The sequence below is a fragment of the Struthio camelus genome, chromosome Z (assembly GCF_040807025.1).
Source record: "Struthio camelus isolate bStrCam1 chromosome Z, bStrCam1.hap1, whole genome shotgun sequence".
NCBI classification, from domain to species: domain Eukaryota; kingdom Metazoa; phylum Chordata; class Aves; order Struthioniformes; family Struthionidae; genus Struthio; species Struthio camelus.
Genome location: NC_090982.1, coordinates 64,106,537 through 64,124,888, shown reverse-complemented (window position 1 = coordinate 64,124,888; position 18,352 = coordinate 64,106,537). Strand labels below are relative to the sequence as shown.

The window sequence follows — 18,352 nt, the reverse complement described above, 5'->3', positions numbered from 1 at the left end:
GAGAAGAAAAGATCTAAACCTCCAAAGTTTTGCATATTGCAGCATTAGTGCTAGACTTCAAGGCTTTGCAACGGAAATTGGCTCCGATTTTTGAGATATGCATTACATCATAGTCTTCTTTTAGGGCATTATGTCATTCCTGCTGAGACGCATTATCTCGGCTTGGTCCAGCATTAGCGATTTTTGCGGGCCTACTGCAGTGTTCCCAAAGCACTGCTGGGAACCACAGATTGAAATCTGAAACGTTTATCTTTTACAAAGCAGAAAAAGAGGAAAGATGTTAACATCAGGCATCATTTACTTCCTTAACCCTCTCCTGACTCTGATTCTTACTGGAGCTTGGTTTTGATGCCTTTGAACATGCTGAACAAATGAGGTAACCTTTAAAAACTCACGTTAGAGCAGGCATAATACAGTGTTTCTTCCCACTCTCCGAGAAGTGCCCTTGCAGCTGCCTGAATAACACCTCCCCAGTCTTTACAAGATGTCAACATGAATCAGATTGTACCTACACATACTGACAAGCTATATTCCACAGACATGGTTGGAACATATATTAAGAATAAAGGGGGAAGGCAGTGAAAAGCTTTATGTGACTTGACTCTTATTAAAATTTTTATATTGTATCAAGCAGCCTTGATATTTTATGTTTCGGCACGTACAGAGATCGTGCACACACAGACGGATCCCTCACATCCTGATCCTTTTGAGGTCACAAAAGCAGAATTCCAGGAGGTTTATGCTAGAGAGCAATTTTTATGCAGGGAACCGAGCAGATATTATCTCTTCTGACTTCAACCATGAAATTAGAAGCCCATTTTGTCTCACTGCTTCCAGGGCAGGATTAGAAGCTGTGCCATGGAGGGAACAGACAGGTGCTTTCAGGACGAAGCAAGGATATTCCCCAAACCCCAGAGGATCCCAACACCTCTCTCTCCACAAAAGCCCAACGATCCAAAGGGGCTCTGGATGGTGAGGGGAAATAGGAAACATTCAACCATGACTAATTACTGTTCCCTCCCTTATTATAAATCGACTAACACTATTCATTGGAAGGCTTTTTTATTCTGCTCCGTTTTTTACTTGAATTGTGTTTTTCAGTGATTCGTCACATTTTGGTGCTCTCTGCTACCGTTGCAGTGTGTTTTCTAGACAGGTTGTAACAGCAGCTCTTTACATCATACAGAAATGATTAGCAGCATAACCAGAACTCAGGAAGGCAGGACATCATTTAATCCTGCCAGAGATCTTTTTCGCATTTCGACTGAAAGCTTTTCCTTTTCCTAATTTCCTTTTGGATTGCAGAGCCTGAATTAATGCCATAAGCATAAGGAAGGAGAACAAGTCTCCAGGTGTACATAATACCTACTGTTCCCATCCCAAACTCCATGTTTATAAGGTCACTTTCTGGCCCTAACAATCTCCTTTCACAGACAGAAGTTTTATGATTTGGGGGCCAATTACTTTTAATACTTAATATTCCCAAAGGGATACAAATGGTAAGCCGCCTTGCCAGTTCCTGCTGCACTTCATAGTTGTGATAAGGTATTGCAGATAAGTCTTCACTGGATGTAAAACTGTTACCCACAGGTGATAAAAACCAGCCTGTTTTGTTAAAGAACTAGTCATGAAAGGGGAGCTCCAGATATTTTCACCAAAAATATGCTTGTTGAAGGTTTTGGTAGTTTCATTTCACCAAGAAAAGATGAAGAAATGCTGTAATAATTCGTCCTAGGGAAATGCACGTCATGACAAACCAGTGAGTTACCTGCCTCTTGAAGAAGCAACGAAGAAGCCACAAATGGGTGGCATTACTGGCAGCTGCACTTCCTAAAAGGTCAGGGAGTAATATTGTGTGTAACATAGTGGGAGCCATTAGATTTGCAGAGGTGAAATGCTGTTAGAGACTGGTACTTTATGGGTACTGCATGGTTCAGGATGAAAGGTCACAATTCACCAAAACAGGAGAATATACTGATCTGAGAGATCCATGTTTCTGCAGGATGCCTTAGTTAAGGTACTCAGCAAAATGCACTTAAAATTCAGAGCAAGTAAATACAAATACTTTCGCTCTGGACCCTGCGGACTAGTAAAACTGCAGTCACAGTGTTATAAAATTACAGGACCAAACTCTACTCTTAATCAGTGTAGCATAAATCTGGATTATCTCCTCTGACTCTAGTGGGGCTACTTTAGATTTATGCAGGTTTAAATGAGAGCATAATTTGGCCAATGGCGCCTAGTGATGGATTAATACCAGAATGAGCTCATTAGGGGGGACGCTTGCAGTTTTCTTGTTGAAGACGATGTCCTTTGAGCTGTGCAAGGAAGTGTAGCTAGCAGGAGGAGCTAAACGACAGCCTGCACAGGGAAATGCAAGGCTGTTTGCCCCTCCTCAGGCAAACAGCTCCTTTAGGCTGGGGAGACGCTGAGGAGGGATGCTGTTGCCTGACAGCTTCCCTTGAAGCTGCGGGTCCACCCAAGCCCTCACTCCCCTCCCCGCCACTCTCTTACCTGGGGGAAAAGTGACTCCCCCTGCCCTGCCACATGCCCTCCCTGACAATATGATCCCTCTGGAGTTGATGCCCATCCACCCCCATGACACCTTACACCTTTTCCAGACCAGTTGCCCATGCCTCCTGGACACATGCCTCCTCCACGTGCTTTTGCATGCCTGAAGCGCGTGGAAGTCTAGCTTAGGGCTTCCAACTTGTCAGCATCCCTGTAAATACCATGGGCAGTAAGGACTAGGCATGAGTCCTTTCCAGCACAGAGCGTAAGGCAATGCACAAATGCAGTAGCAATTTCACACTGTCGGAAGATCGTGGGCTCCATACCGTGCGTGCTTCTTGGGAATATACCCTGTATAAGTAATTCCCTTTAGCAGCAAGAAAGACAACGAGGCCAAAGGTGAGCAGTACCAGTGTATGTCAGAATTAGTGGAGTTCCCCGCCTTAAATATTCATTTGCCTTTTGCCCTTTTCACTCAGACATCCTCAGACATAATTTGCAAAAGGATTCTTTTGATTTTAATTAACTTTGAATTCCTTTTTTTCCCAAAAGTGTGAAATTATAAGCTTGTGCCTGATTCCCCACTGCATTTCTCTGGTTTTACAAGTGTGTGGCTCTACTGATTCTATTCTTCACTGAATTGAGACTCACTGGAGAAATTATGACAGGAGAAGACCCTAGCCTGCTACAGCCTCAGTGAGAAAGTCTTAACTCAAGGGGCCACAGCTCACAGCTGTAACTCTAGGCTAGATGGGGAAGGAGTCTTTTTGACAACTAGCATATCTGTTAAACAGAGATTTTTGAAAGAACTGGGTCAAACTTGATGATTTTCCAAGGGAAAAAGAAAAAGGAAAAAGTATTTCCAAGATCGAAACTTTTATACTTTCAACATTCAGGGTTTTATTTTGGAAACGGTGCACCATTTTCATCCAGTGTTGAAAAACGAAAGTTTTCTGCTCCTTGTTTTGAAACACCATTCTCCCCTTTGATACCAACCCAAGTGTCCCCTAAAATGGGAACAAGGTTATGGAGAACATTAAGCAATGCCAGAATGAAACTGAAATATCTCTAACAGGTTAGCTAACATTCTGGCATTAGTCCAGCTGAAATTTTTCAAGCTTTCTTTATTAGATGTTTTTTCCAACATTTTTGGTTTTGATTGTCTGCAGAATTATAAAGTCCATTTCTCATCCAGCTGTGCAGGCAAACCAGCATCAGTTCAGCCCACCTACCTGCTCTGGGCTGAAGCCCATGGGACATAAGAAAAGCCCAAGCCCTTATTGCATGCGTCTGAACTTGCCATTCACTGCAGAGTGTTATAGATTTTCAGACCACAGGCACAGAAATCCCTTTTTGCAGTACATCTAATGCCTAAACCACCACTTTTGGCTTCCCATGCAGCCTCGTGAGCATGCCATACCCCAGCCATGCCCCAGGATCCTGAGGAACTAGCGTGTTCATTAATCATCCATCTAGTCTTGGAGGTAATCAGGCAGAATTGTCTCTGACTACTGAGCTTTTCTGATCTAATGAATATATCTATATTTAGCCAATTCTTTAAACTACGTGTGATATCTCCCATTACAGCTTATTTTCTAAACCCACTGCTTTATGGTTTCACCTATTTACTCATTAACTTATTTTCCAAGAATATTTTATAAAATAAATTCAGCTTCCATGTAGTCATTCCCTGTTATTTAAGGGAGCTGTGTGTTATTTACACAAAAACCAATATGAGTCCAATGCAAAACCACTGCAGCCTTTCCCTTGACCTTGGCCAGCTTTACATTAGGCCTGTCTTGAAAAGTAGGCTCTCATCTCCTCTACCAGAGCATTACTGAAGATAGGAGTTTTGGGAGAGGGCTCTTTTTTGGTAGGCTATCTTGGTTCTCAGTGAGGGTGATTTTAGGCTGGCTCCATGTGAGCAAAATAGGAAGAATTTTAAAACTGTGCCTGTAATGATCTATCATTCATTTTATAGCCTTGCAACTTAAAGGCTTTTAACTTTCAGTTTTCAACGGAAAACTCACTCCAACTGAACTCTAAGGTGGTCCAGACGGAGCTTTTAAACCTCGATAGAAGGCTCTGAGGGGAGGTGTGGCAGCAGTGCTGCTCTTTGCTCAGTGTGACATGAGTGCCTGGACAAGAATGTACTGGCATTTTTACTGGCATCCTGGAGGTGAAAGCTGCTGCAGTATTATATTTCAGTGTAGCAGCGACCGGAGCAGACACGTGCTCCGTGTTGCATCAGCTTGCCACGGGGACAGGGTGGGCAGGGTGGCAGCCAGGGCACAGGAAGAGGACACATCGGCTGATACAGGGAGGGGCAGCACAAGGGAGCTGGTAATGCAAGGCCTATACTGCAGGGACCTCACTTTTTATCAGAAATTCATCACGATCAGAAGAAGCTGTCTATGGTCGGCAGCAAAACGCAGGAAATATTCCCCACTCACCCCCCACCTGGATTACATGGAATTGCAAGGGGCTGTTGTGTCATGCCGTAAATAGATGCAAATGGGGACAGGCTCACACTTGAGAGAGAGAAGGGCAAGGGGCATCTTTGTGATATGTGGAAACAGCTACCAAAGCCCTGTCATATTTAGACTCCAGTGCTCCCGGGTAAGCTGCGAGCTAGGCAGGCAGCCAGCACTTCATATGCAAAGTCCTCCTAGGCCAGCAGCAAAGGAAAGGGGTACATGCCATGTCCCCTACCTCACTCTTCTCAAAAAGGGTACCAGATTTGAACCAGCTGCAGCATGTCTGCTTCCTCAGTCACCATCCAAAGTGCTGCCTAGGACTGCCTTTCCCCTCATGCTGAGGGCACACTCCGGCTGCCCTGGAGGCTGCCAGAACATCAGGAGGTTAGGTATCCCATGCACAGCCCCCTTCCAGCCTCCTCTGAGGCCCAAGGGTCCAAGGACCTTCTGATTTGGGGTCCAGGAGTGCTCCTTTGCCTTGCCTGAAGACAGCAGGAAGGCACAACCATTTTCAGACCTCCATTGTACAGGAAGGGACACATTTCAAAGGTGGTAGAGGGGCCAAAATATTATGTTACGGCTCAGAGAGCTCCCTCTGATTTCTCCTCTTTACAGCTGTTGACCTTCCCTTTCTTGCTCTGACACTTCCCGAAAAGGAGACACTTGGTGGGGTATCTCAAGCACAGTGCAGGAAGGGAGTCACCTGGCGTGCAGTAGCATGGAGACGTGGCTGGTGGGAAAGAACAACATCTCTAAGCCATTGAGCAAGGGTCAAGACCTGGTTAGGAAAGCCAGCGCAAATAAGAACCACCTGTAGCAGTTTGCGAATCGTTCCTGGGGACATGGTGTTGGAGTTTGCAGCTCTCCTCCCGGTGCATGGGTACCATGAAGCAGGCAGGTTCCAACAAGGACTGAGTGAAGTCTTTTTCCCCTGCTTGTCCCTTTGTCTCTGCTGGGTCACGCTGCATGGGGGCTGTAGTACAGCTCACTGGCAGAGCTGCAAGACGGCAGGATGATGGGAGCCGAACTGACACAGTTTTGAAAATGACCTCATTGAGGTGAAAAGATCATTTTTCTCTCTTGACATTTTCAACTACTTAGTTGCTTAATTATCTGTTACCAGAATGTCTCCCTATAAGCACCAGCATTTTCACCCATTAGCAATTAGCGAGAACAGTTATTCTACTGAACTTTGTGCAGTTGAATAAATAGATTAATACCCATCCCTCTAAGTATGACTATATGGGGCAGACTCCCAGCTGGAGTAAGCTGACTTAGCATTATACATATTAACATTTTACTTTTGTATTTAAAAAGCAATTTGAAAAGAATAAATATTTTTTCTTTATGAAGAATGACTTCATCTCCGCTTATTTGGGTATTCTAGCAACCATAAGCACTTTTGTCATGCAAATAATTTCAGTAGCGATCCAGTGAACAGATACATTTCTTCTTTGCCCATATTTTTGCTATTACTATATGCATTTTTATGAACAGCAGCCAGTAGAAACTGCCTGAAATATGTCAGGCTAGAGTAACCCTTAAGGAAACCACCTTCACATTAACATGTGATCAAGTCTTCCACCTCCAAAGTATCATAACAATTTTAAGAGAACTTATAATGAAGTTACATCACAAGTAATAATTTCACTGGGCCATTAAAACTTGCCAGTGGAAGAGTCGTACCACAAATGTAATGCAGTAATTAAAGCCATTTTATCATCTGCAGACAAAATACCTGTCTCCAGAAGCTAGAGAGTCATGTCCTATCTTTTAGAGCCTTTGTGATACAGCAAATTTAATGTTTGCTAGTTAGCTATTCCTGTATAAAAATAAAGAACAGTGAAACACTAGGAAGAAGGGCTGAGATGCATTTTAAAAGAAAGAATAGATTCTTATAAAATGCCTGCAGAAAAAACAAATTAGAGAGGAATCCCCTTCTCTGAGTTTTCCCTTACAGTGTTGATGAGGCCTTTAGAATCATGTCTCCAAGAACTGAGCTGAGCTCTTTTAAAACTGTTCCAACTTTGTGCAAACATGCATGGTTTCTCTCATTAACTCATGAGATTTCCTTTCTTAAGAACTGCTCCCTTGTTACAGGAACTTGCCTTTTTTTTCATTAAGAGAGAAAAGGAAGAGAGAAAGAGAGGAAGGGAGGGAGGGAGGAAAGATCCTCACGGCTGCACAGAGCCCAACGTGATTTTGATTAACGTTAGGAGTTAGGCAGGTCAGCTACATCCGCATGTATGTCTGTGATTACAAAGCAGGTCTCCTCTAGCATCACCCGCCAGCCCGTACAGAAAGGACAGAAAATTTGCACGCGCACGTGTGTGTGTGTGTGTGTGTGTGTGCGTGTGCGTGCGTGTGTGTGTGGTGTAGTTCAAGCAGAGAAATGCGAGATAACTTATCAGATATCTCACAGCTTGAGGCATGAGTTAACCTGAGACGCCTTTGCCGTTAGCTGACCCAGCTCATGTGGTCTGGGCATCTGAACCTGGCCTGCGCATGTCCGAAACCAGTCGCAGGTTTAATCCTTTTGCTGCCAGGCACCCTGGGGCACGCACAGCGGGTGCGCGACCACCGACCAGCACGGCACAGTGCAGCGCAGCACGGCACAGCGCGCACATTGTGGGCACACGCTGCATGAGCCCACGCGTGTGTGCGGGGCCACCCACCCAGTGTGGCCGGCCTCGTCACCACCACCACAGGGCCTTGCGGGGCTGCCGGCACCAGCGTCACCTCGAGGAGCGGCAGGGTGGCAGCGGTGGCCACAGGCGCCGCGCTGGAGAGGACCCACCACCAGCACACGCTACGGTCTGCAGAGGGGGCAGCACAGGACTAGCAGAGGCCCCAGGCACGCAGCGAGGCTCGACTCAACGGCTGGCAAAGGTGGTGCTATGTGCAAGTTGGCAAACTGCCCCTGGAGCAGCCGGGCAGCCCGACTGAGGGCTACAGAAAGGCTGGGAGCTCAACGGAGCCGTGGTCGGACGCTGACCTGGCCAGCGAGTGGCTGGCAAGGTCCGCAGAGACTGATCCCTCCCCTGAAAGTTTGATTCAGTTACCTGTAAAGAGGACATTAACACTATTTATAGCTATGCACTAGAGCATGAGGATATTTATTTATAAGCAGCCCGTGTTATTTTAACCCTTGCCTCCTGGAGTCAGTTCCTCTCCTCAGTGCTGGCGCCGTAGCGTTGATGCCAATGCGAAAGCAGACGACATTCTTCCCAAAACAGGCTCTGGAGCCCGTGAATCCTCATGTAGATGTCCAAGAAAAGCTTTAACACAAGTTTCCTGATCCATTTGCTCCTCTGGCTCAGCGCCACTGGTGTCCACCTCAGCAGCTCCTGGTCCCCCCAGCCCTCTCCCTTCACCACTCCCTCTCCCACGCTCAGTGCAATGGCAGATGTACTTGTTTCTGAGGAAAGTCACCTTTTTCAGAAAGATGTTTAAGGTCACATAAAGAAACTGTAAAAAGCGGTTCCTGAGAGCAGCGCTTTCCCACAGAAAGGCATCTGCAGCAGTCGGGGGAGGAAGGGAGAAGACTACTAAGTCCACCTGAAGCTGGGGAGGGTTCGCATAGACAAGATGGATTTATGCAGGAATTTGGCCTTCTAGGGACAGAGTGACAGGAACTTTCTAAATCATTTGCTCACAATGCCAGTTTCTCTCTCATCTCACAGAAGCCAGTGGGACAGGTTCACAAAAGTGAAAACGACTCTCAACTGTCATCCCTCAGAGAGCTGAACTTCAGTGTAGTCCTTATTGCTGGGATGAAGACCTCACCTCACACAAAATCTTATGGAAAAGTATGCTGGAAGCATTTGGTAGTGACAAAATGCAGGAGTACCTTTCTGGCAACCAGGGATCTGTTCATACCTTTTTTTCAATGAGCCCCACAATTTCTGTAGGCTTTTCTCCTCTAACCTCATCACCACACCAGCAAATGGCTCCCCATGCAGAGTATCATCTTTGCCCACAAAGTGCTGAGCCAAGGTGGGGAAATCCCAGGAGCTCTTGTGGGCCTTGGGAAAAGACGCAGCAACTCGCAGGGACACCAGGATCTACCAGCCCTGAAGGAGTGAATTTTACATTTTCAACAGTTGTGATGATTGGTTAACTAATCACTGTGATGCAGATATACTGGATTTTGACCTTACTGTTGTTAGTCCTTTTATACTATTTTTTCTGTATCAGCTTGTTCAAAATGCAATAATAAATACAAGTTTCCTGAGCTAGTTCTTTAAATAACTTTTCCCAGTTGTGTCTGTTCTCTCCACTATCGTTAGGTTTTTTGGCTATTCATATCTTGGCTGTTCTGGGAAAAAATGTTTAATGCAAGAGCATAGCTGTCTCCTGCTCCCTCAGCTGTTCTCTCCTCCTGACTTGCGGGAAGAAGCGCTGCAAGGTCTTTTTGAAGAAAACGTGCTTTGCCAGCAGTGACCAGAGTCAGGATCATTCAGCAGTGTTTCAAGGGCCTCGTTCTGCTGTCATCTAACAGGGACTCTCCTGCAGCTGAGGAAACGCAAATCTCAGCACTGAAGGCCTAGTTAAAGGAAAAGGGAAAGGTCAAAGGAAAAGAAATGGGGACTATATGCCTGTGCTAAGAAATACTGCAAAGTCTTCCTACTGACACCCTCTTTGCAGTGCTCAGGTGCAACAGTGACTTCCTCCCTTGTGTCAGGAGGCAGGAAAAAAACAAATAAAGGATGGTGCTGTTGGTGCAGGCCTTCGACCTGCCCCTGAGAGGTTCCCTGGTGCAAGACCCTGCAGGCTGATGTGGTGTCTCAGCTTTCACCACTCCGACCAGGCGGCTGGCACAGACCTAGGTTCTGACTCCTTCATCCTTCGCTCTTCTCACCACTGGGACAGCCTGGAAGGTATGGATTTGTCTGAGATGTGTCCTTGCAGTTAAGTGTTCCCCTGGTACTTTTTCCCATTCATTCTGAAATGTCTTCCAACAGTGCTGACAAGCTGACGTTTCTGGAGGCATCGTATTTCAATAGCTCTAAGCTTAACAAATGAGTAAGGCATGAGCCATATGTTCAGAACAGATTTAGGTAAATTTGGAGAAAACCTGTCCCTCTGGGAATGTCCCTTTCCTTACCGTAACCACTACCATGTGCCTAAAGTTAGACTGAATTCCTCTGAGTCTTGAAGCTGACTGTATCCTTCAGGGTAACAGCTGCATCTTCAGGAAACACAGCTCAGGTGGTGAGGACTGTGCATAATGCACTGTTAGCTGTGCATGGCTGTTATTCCTGGTGCTTCACCAGGCTGTGTTGACTCCAGCTGTAATTCAGCTACAGGTTGCCTCAGCGGTGCCCTGTCTCTGGCTCTTGTCCTAACCTACATACCTCTCCACAGGCCAAGAGGTCCCTGCGCAGCAGCAGAGGTGACACAGGGAAGGATCTGCAGACCAGCTGGTGAGGCCAACCCATCTACCATGCATGAATTACCAGCATCTAGCTTCGCTGAGTCTGGGGTGGCAAAGGTGAGAAAAGTAAAACCCGGATCAAGATCATCAAGAATTTCTCAGACACATCACTGACAGCTACTGAGAATCAGCCAAAAACTTTGGACTGGTGATTTACTAACAACTGTCAAAAGCAACCTGATGAACCCTTTGAAGGATGAGAGGACCCCCGTCTCCATCTAGTTCAGTTTATATTGATTCCCCTTCATCATCTAGGGGAGCTGCAGTTGAGTTTGCTGGCATTCCAGCACGATGCTAGTTACATATTGTTCTCTGATGGAGAGAAGAAAGGAAATGGGTGAGTATTATGAGCTGGAGCATGCAAGTCTCAGTTTACATACCATCCTTTCTTGCTTGTTTATTCAGCTAAGTTAATTGGTGGTGGCAAATGCCTGATGATCAGGATGGTCAGGGGATGACGGCAGCCTGGGAATATTTAATAGACAATAGAGCTGACACCAATTAACTTATCTCCAAATCTTTGCTTGTGTACTAACTTCTAGAGGAAGACCAGAGAAGTAAAGTGAAATGGCAGATTAAGCCTTTAATACAAAATACTCAAAGCCGTGAAGTGGTGCCGGTGAAGTGAAAGTACATGCATGCGTAAAATATGCATGTTACCATGCATGTCCCTGTCAACCATTCTGCACGTAAGGCTGCAGGCACCTGTGGATATGTCCATAGCATGATCCTTTGAGACGATGGGCCATGCTATTGGAATTTCTTTTGGAAAACAAAAGGAGGGGATATCCTTAAAGTATTTTAGTGTGGATTTATATTGTTCGTGATCAGGAGCGTTTGCAGCATTCCCCACGTTTTATGTATAAGTCCTGCTCATGATTTATCACCGTGCTTTACAAGCCCTACATCTTAAAGGTGCACAAGCTGTTTTTTCCTGGTTTGTGTTACTTAGCTACTGATTATGCTGGAGATTGAATTTATCTTAAAATCTATTCCAAGACATAACACAACATTTTGGGTTTTGTCGTTGTTGTTGTTTTCTCCACTAATATAGAAGCCATTGCTTACACGGTAATTCTGTCCAATTTTGACATCCACATTTCTGAAAAGATGCTGAAAACCTGAAGAGAGTGCAGATAAGACCTGTATAAATGATTCCAGGGTTGGAAAAAGAGAGGCTTCAGGAGTTTGATTTGCTTAGCTTAGCGAAGAAACATTTGATGAGACTCCTTTAAGCAGTGAGAACACTGAGTCCTAGAGGCCCTTTTGAGCTCGAGGAGAAAGTCACAGGCAAAACTAGTGGGTGGAAATTTAAGAAGAAAATTCAAGTAAGGAACAAGTTACCTTTTTTAAACAGTGGGGGTGGCAACTTTTGGACAACCTACCAAAGAAAGTGATAGCTTATGCAAATCAAGCAGATAGCTTTTCAGCAAGTTTAGTTTTGTCCAGGAAAGTTAGAAGAGCATGTGGATGGCACACAATGACCTGCAGTGTAGAACAGTCTAGAGGAAATGGCCTTTCCTTGCTTCAGCCTGTATGATTAAAAAGTGCTTATTCTGCAGGTGTGAAAATGAGTTCAGACCTACCACCCTGACATCTTCTTGTTCTCACTGCAAAGCCCTAGGAAAATTCACCCGGTAGCACCTCTGACGCACTGAAAATCATCAGGCTTTGCACCAGAAATGAAGGCAAATAATTTAGTAAAGGTCGAATACTAATCTCTGAATGCCACAGGCAGCCTTATGCCTGCTCATCTTATTATAAGAAATTAATAAAACCATTACCTCACCAAACCTACTCTGGACAGATGGTTATCTTGCTAAATAGATGACTTGACACTAGATCAGCTTCATGCTGAGGCAGGAGTCCAGAACACTTTTGATTTGTCTTCTGGAAGCCACTGCAACCACTTTGTCTCCCTTCTAGGAACAGTAGGTCTTTCCTATTCAGACACATAATGATGGAGGAGATTATCTAACAGAAGTTGGCCACTTGGCTCCTGAATAACATGGACGTTAGCTACTTCTGCAGCAAAAATCAGAAGTTACCACAGTGAATCACTGATTTAGGACCACCAAGAGGAGATGCTCTTTGTTTTTATAGTACTTTAGTAATCACAGGCAAATACAGTTGCAACTCTTTTCTGATACTGCTCCTTAGAATTATTATTTTAGCCTACATAATTCCTATCCAACTCCTGATTTTTTGGCAATGCAAAGCAGTAGCTAGGCCAGGAGTTAATGATTATGAGATAAGCATTTATCTCACTTGGTGCCATGTCGGCTTGTTCTACTTTCAAATATTATTTGCTCTTATGCATGCTGTTCTTCTGCCAAAGCTGAAGACAAATTACTATTCTTTTTCCAAGAGAGAAAGAACTGTGACTTGATTCCAATTAACAATGTGGATTTTAAGTATAATCTTTGTATTGCTCCCTTATTTTACGCCCATTTATCGCTTTTGCTTACTTGTCATTTGTTACTCTGTACCCTTCCAACTCTCTTCTCATATCTGAAGATATACTTGCTGTAGAGATGTCTTGAGAAAAAAGTGCATTTTCAGGCTCTTGTCTGAAAAGACAGGGGTCCCAGAGGTTATATTGATTTTCTAGCATACTTGTGCACATTCAAGAACTGTCCCACTTAAAACATTCACTAAGTAGCTTTCTCGTGCACTGTGCCCGGCATTCCCTTTGAGTTTGTCCTTACCTTTCATTTTTTGTTCTGCATGATGGAGCCTCAGGTTACTGTCAGGCAGCCAGAGCTGTTTACTGCTTCCTGAGTGCTGCTATTTGCTGTGCAATTGAAGATGGCAAGAGTGTGAAGGACCAAAAAAGAACAACAGCCTGTGTTCATTTTATTATTTTTCTAGGGATGGTTTCTTGATCTCTTTGCTTCCCACTGTAAGTGGATTGATTCAGAGATCAAAATGGAAGGTATTTTCCTCCATGAAACATATTCCAGTTTACAAGAATTTTTCTCTCTGAAAAATTTGGCCACAGAGATATTGCCACTGTCATATATAAGGCACATATGAGAAGAAGCAATGAGCAGACAGCTATATCCCACCTGTGTTTATTATTTGATATCTAACTGAAAACTGGAATATGAGTAAAACGCAAATGTTGAAACAACTGAATTACTCAATCCTTTAATATACTGAATATTCAGTAAGAAACGTAAAACATACCCTCACTCTATGAAAATATTAACCGGTACATTCAAGAAGAAAAATAAGCTGAGCTGAGCATCTTAATTTCTGGCTTTGCCAGCCACTGCCTTCCAGACCCAAGGTCTGCCTCTGTGTGGTTCCATGAAGAGAGGGATATTACTCCATACCTTTTATTTTTGTGTTCCTTCTTTGATCTACTGTTAGTATGATTTTAATTCCTGGGTTCCAGGCTGCTCTTGTTTTTTCCACTGATCCAATGAAGAGATTTCTAAAATTAGAAGACACATTTCTTTATAAGTAATAATAACCTTTGGTTGATTAGTTCTCCATTTTAACATATTTTACAGACATTAACTGATTAATCTAACTGGTACTCCTGTGAATCTCATTTTTTATTTGTCCCTCAGTACTTAGCATTTTCTGCAGACTAAACTGAACAGTAGTTAATGCTTTCAGTTTTTTAATAGGAAATGATTGTCATCCAGACTGATTCACCCTACCAGCCCCAAACAAATATTGGCTACAAATTTTGTCATGTGTTTGCTCTTCAGTCGTGAGATAACATGAGACGAAAGGTAAGTCTGCTAGTGACTTACTTCATCATGCATTTATCAAACTGCAGTACCTACGAATACATACAAAGCTACAGATTTAAGTTAACTGGTTTGATTCATAAAAAGGCGTTCTTTGAAAAATTAAGTAGCTGTTTAACTTCTCACATGAATCTATGAATCCATGTTTATCTCTTTCCAAAACTGGACTATAAATAGGATGTGATCTGAGTTTTGTAGCAAGAAGGATTCAGAATGAAAAATAAGTAGTAACATTTCTAGCAATGAATGCCAAATGTTCAGAAACCGCAGCAGATAAGACCATTTTACCAAGAAAGGTTATCTGCTAAATGATAAGCCCTAAAAATCATTTTTTCCTTTTCTAATTTTCTCTGGAAAAATAGCAATAGGGCCAAGGAAATAATCTAAAGTTCATTGCACATTTGATATAAAATCTGCTTTAGCCTGTTTTCTGCCTTGAGGTGTATAATCAGGACTAAAAAATACACCATAAAATCTCAGCAAGAATATCAGAAATGATCACATCTCACTGCTATTTATATCTGCTTTTTCAGTTCCTCTTGTTCATATTGCTGTAGTGATGTCTAAAATAGGAAAATCAGTTGGATAGAAATGTTACAGCTTATTCCCACTCCTTAGGAATGAATAAAACCTTCTGAGCAGTCAGAATCCTGCCAGCAGTACCTGGAGTCATGCAAGTGTACGCTGACCTCCTTATTTATAAATAAACTTTGGGATGAGTCAAGATATTGAAGGCTTCCTTAAATCCCAGCAAAGGCATAGCTCTGAGGGTGGCAAAAGGAAAAATTGCCTGTGATGACAAAGTACATTTCACAAATCTTGGGTAATGCCTTCAGCACAGAGCATGTCTGTGTCTGCGCACCTAGGCACTCCTCTCTCAGCAGCAGTGCATGAGCACATTGTGGATGCATACTTTGCAGTGATGTCTATTAACTGCTAGTCTGCAAAAAAAAAGTTTGAACTAAGAGAGCAGGATCCAACCCACCTAACCTACTGGCCCGTCCTATTCCAGATGCCTGACAAGACAGGCGTCTGAAAGTGAATACCCGTGCTCTGTAGAGCAAGCAGAATAAGGCTTTTGCAGGCCCCCAGATGCATCCTGCCTGCGTAAGTGTACGCCACTACCTCTGCCCACATCATGGATGGAGCACATAGACACTTTAGCAAGACTGCTTCACTAGGGGCCTAAAACTTAAGTGCAAGTTAGGTGCCAAAGTCAGACACCTAGGTTAGGTCAGCAGGAACTGAGCCCAAGAAATTAGTGATCGATTATGTCCATCCTTCCAAGTGAGTGCAGTTCACCAAGGCCTGTCAAACTCATCAGCTGCCTCTGTGCTAGGCAGCTGTGGCAGCACACCTTGCTTACAAACACTGAGCTCACTGGATTTTCCAAACACGGCTGAATGCAGAAGAGCACAGCCCCTTCACGTGAGGGCCAGCTTCTCTAAAGGCACCAGGGAGCTTTCAGGGGTTCAGGGCCCATTAAAGATTGTCTGCCAAGGACTAAAGGAGCAGGGAGTCACCTCAAATATGTTAATTCCAGCCATCTAAGCCTTGTAGGAGGGCGTATTCATGTACCAGTGACAATATACCAAAGGCACGCACAGTATCATGTTCCGTTTCAAACTGGCTCTAACGTTTCTCCAATACATATACAGGCTAAGGAGCTTTCTAGGTAGACGCTGTTGCCATTCTTCTTTTTTAAAATGTGTCTTGTAATGTCATTTGATCCTTGCAGTTCCTGTAGGGGCAACCGACGCTGCTCCAGGCAGAAGGCTCTGCTACGTCTGCCAGTGACTCAAAAGCTGGCACAGCCGCGACAGCCAGTGACGTCACCCATCCACCGGGAGGTAGCAGGATGCCAGCTGGTGGAGTTCGGCATTTTCTCTCTGAAAGCTCACCATTTCTGTGCAGCGCTTCTCTGCAATAGCTGCAGCCCTAGAGAGGAGAAGGGCGACAGTGCTGAGAGCACAGGACAAAGCGTGTGTCAATCATGGCTGCATTTCAGGCAGCCCTGAATCACTGTGGGACTCAGCTCTGAGCGCAGCATCGCTTCCACATGCCTGAAGCTGCGCAGGATGCACAGGAGGACATAGGAGTTTGGCTCACACTGTTAGTGGGGCCATCTGTTAATAGACCTCCTACTTTCATGAAATGTGCAGGAACCTCCCCCTTGACCTCTCGCAAATTTGATTTAAACTGACAAACTAGTTCAGAAGTCACCAGAGTGACAGACAGAGGCTGAGACTGCGTAAGCTCCGTCTCCCCAGGAAAGCAGGGTAAACAATGGGGGAGTGAGACAAAGCAAGTGGGGGGACTAAGGCTTTCCCAGGACATTATAGATCAAATACTTGTTAAGAGTCTAGCGACAAGCCAGCTAAGCAACATGGGTGAACATTAGTCATCTGGCAGTAAATGGATTCTGACTTCTATAATGCAGAAAAAAGGTGATCAAGAAGCCCCGAAAATCTAAAATGAGCTCTAAAAAAATCACATCTGAAAACAACGCAGACAAAAAATGGAGAAAACAATACCAGGCTACAAGGAAGAAAAAAAAAAAAGGTACACGTATTTCTGCTTCTAAAATAGACCTGGGCTGCTTCTGAAGTTTCTTGCCATTTCTTAGACTCAGAAATGAACTGAAGGAAAAATATGCAAACTCGGAAAGAACATACATTTTTTAAAATGTTTGTCTGTTTTCTGGAACATGAGAGAACCGAATAGCTCAGTACTGTGTGTTAACCAAAAAAGGAAATGGCAAATGAACCAAAGGTATTTTTGGTGGGAACTAAACAAGTAAACGACAATAACAGCAAAGACCTGTAATACTGAAAATAGTTTATTGTGTTTTACCTTCCCACCTCAGTCATGAAAGCAGTTCTGTCTTCTAACTGTTTCGTTAGTTCTACCTGCCGTGAAGTAGGTGATAGATCAAACTGTAACCATCCATCATACCATCATCTGGGAAGGATTATTAACACTGTACTCTGCAGAAAAACAAAGGTGAAAGAAATACTGAAAAGCAGTGCTTAGGTTTACAAAATAAGCATAATTATTTTGTACACTCCTTCTCAGCACTCAGATATTTTCCTTTCAAGCTGAATAGCTTCCCTAAGCACTGTGCAAGCCGTAATCCTGCTTGTCTACTGGCTTAGCAAGAAAGCCTCTCCCCTCTGCCCTTCCTTTCCTGCGCTCATTCCCGTATGTGGCTAAAGTTGCCAGGAATGGCTTATAGTTAATACAGAACATCATGAACTTCTTTTTCCGTGTAGCATGGAGTGGAGACATGTTTCCCCCGGCCAGCTCGCAGCTTCATTTCACAAGCAATTTTGGGTTTGAAACTCTATTACTGACGCAGAAGAAATGTCATGCTTCTATCCCACTCCGGCACTGGTTCTGAGACAGCTCTTTTCGGTACCAACATCCTCTGCTTAACACATCCTCCCACCTTCTTCTGTTTCTCTTCCAGACAATATGAAAATCTGCAATCAAAATTGTGCAAAGTCCCAAGAGTGCAGTGGTTCACCTTGGCATAGGGACCCTACTCTGTGCACAGATAATACACTCTGCATTAGGAGTCTGAATATGTCTTTCAGGAAAACGTTTCAGCATTAATTTTCTTTTTCTTTTCTTTCTTTAGAAGAAATCATCTGTTTTAGAGGTACCATCCCCCGAGGTTTTCTTCAGACTCCTCATTTCTATGTCTGGTGTGCATCGTTACTTGAGGTAATGAGATTAAAATCTGTTCAGTTTTTGAGGCAATACCACATCTGACTTCTCTGAAAAGAGAAGACTCAAAGTTTGACATCTTCCAGGGATTAGGCCAACTGCTAACTGCAGCAGTACCGTGGGGGGAAAAACAAGCAGAGACAAGGTACTAAAAACATAAATAAAAAAAATAACTAACTAAAAGAGAGGCAATAGAGGAGAGGACTTGTGCTTAGTGATGTGACAAATACGTGTGCGAGGTGAACACGGGTAGCGGTGTGAAACGAACCTAGGCCAGATGGGGACACCCAGCCAGTTAAGTAGACTAGCACTTTTCTAAAGAAAGTGGAAGAAACCAGCAAGGCAGTGATATACAGGCTGGAGCTAAGACATGGGGATTTGTTAGGACTGGCACTGGTCCTAGCCATCTGGCTTGTGTAACCCAAGTCTGCTGT

General features: G+C 44.0%; 1 long non-coding RNA gene across 4 annotated transcripts in view; it reads right to left on the bottom strand.

The window, feature by feature from the left end:
* Positions 1–10,757: 10,757 nt before the first annotated feature.
* LOC104152966 (uncharacterized) overlaps positions 10,758–18,352 on the bottom strand; it is a 59,258-nt gene continuing 51,663 nt past the window's right edge. For 2 of the 4 annotated variants that reach the window (XR_696110.2, XR_011137943.1), the window contains exons 2-6: positions 17,043–17,176; positions 15,713–16,127; positions 13,764–13,864; positions 13,134–13,219; positions 10,758–12,995 (exon numbers count right to left, since the gene is read on the bottom strand). This is a non-coding gene — a long non-coding RNA (uncharacterized lncRNA). The remainder of the gene's footprint in view (positions 12,996–13,133; positions 13,220–13,763; positions 13,865–15,712; positions 16,128–17,042; positions 17,177–18,352) is intronic. The other 2 variants (XR_011137944.1, XR_011137945.1) reach the window with 2 other exon arrangements.